Raw genomic sequence first — 1,556 nt, forward strand, 5'->3', positions numbered from 1 at the left:
CGTCTTTGCCGCATGCTTTGTTTGTCGGAAGAGCAGCTATGGCTTCGAATACCTCGCCTGTGTGGAATGGCTCTTCCAGCTCTTCTCGCCAGGCTTGTTCGTACTCGGTCCAGTCCACGTCGAATTCAGGCGTCGTCGTTGGAATGGTGTCTTTCGAGGCTTGGATTTTACGGAAGTGCTCTACCAATTTCTCTGGGTCGACCGGACATGGAGTCCGCGTTGGTCTGCTGTGTCTCAGCCACAAGTGAGGATGGCTGATTGCTCGCTGGACCATTGCCTCTTCGCGTTTAATCCAGTCGTCCTGTTTGGCTGATTTGAGAGTTCGTCTGTATATACTCTTCATTCTGGCCATCAGATTTTTCATATAGAGTCGGGTTTTTGTGAGGATCGCGGCCTGCATCATCATATTTTTGGCTTCTGTACAATTCCACCATCGTCTGTCTCTGGGGTTATTTCTGGCTCTGGCGCAGTTTATCAGACCTCTAATGAGTTCCTCGCTCAGTTCGTCTATGCTTTCGTCGCTGTTGCGGTTCTGTTGCATGGGGGAGGAGCTGAGTAGGTTGGAGAGTTTGGTGCTGTCGATCAGGCGTGATCGGGTGGGGCCTTTAGACGGAGTGATTTGGTTCAGGGTTTTACGTATGTTCATTGCTATTGGAGAGTGCCATGTCAGGTGATCGCCCTCAGCGAAGCCGTGATCGATTCCTTTGTAGTCTATTGCGCTAGCAGGAAGGTTTGTTGCGAGGACGTCGATTGTTGATGAGCCCATTGGGCCGTTGAACGTGAAGCAAGTGGGATCATTCAGGACACGGAGACCGAAGTCCCAGACCGTCTCCGTGAAGGATATAGTACGGTCGTCTCTTGGTTTGTCTAGTCTCGCGTTGAAGTCGCCGGCGAGGATCGTCTTCCCGTTTCCACACGTCATATGGAGGCATCTCTCCAGTTTTTCGACCATGACTGTAGTGCTCTCGGAAGTGGGTGGTCTCACATAAATGGCAATAATGTCCACGGTTTCGCCCTTGACAACTATGCAGTTATCCTCATTGTATACGGGTTCCATCTTCCCAATTTTTTCGTTGTAGCAGATGGATACTCCTCCGCTTGCGCGTCCTTTCGTATTTCGGCGGATCGCGGGGCAATGGACGCCGTAGAAGCTTTTTAGCGACGGCGGGTCGGTCGACCAGGTTTCAGTCAGTATGAGTATATCGATTTTCTCTAGTGTGCGGCGGGGTAGGAGTTCTAAGGATGTCCTTACTCCCTCGCACTTCCAGAGGATTATTCTCAGAAATTCCTCCGCGGGCGGTAGTAGTTGTCGAATCTGTTCTCCGTCAACGCTTGCTGTACGAAATCGTTCAGGTTCGGTTTGGGTGGCCGTCTCCATACATTCTGGCTGCGCTGGGGTGCTCGTCTCGATGGAGCGCGTTGTTGGGGTCGTCGTTGCTCGTTGTGGTTCTGTCGGGCTTGTCCTCTCGGAATGGTTCCCAATATAGCTTTCAGGTCCGCCAGGGCTTTTTGAAACCCTGGGGGGGTCTGCTGCTTTCGAAAAAACCAGGTACGCG

Source organism: Galendromus occidentalis, unplaced genomic scaffold, assembly GCF_000255335.2.
Source record: "Galendromus occidentalis unplaced genomic scaffold, Mocc_1.1 scf7180000077509, whole genome shotgun sequence".
In the NCBI taxonomy this organism is placed as follows: Eukaryota; Metazoa; Arthropoda; class Arachnida; order Mesostigmata; family Phytoseiidae; genus Galendromus; species Galendromus occidentalis.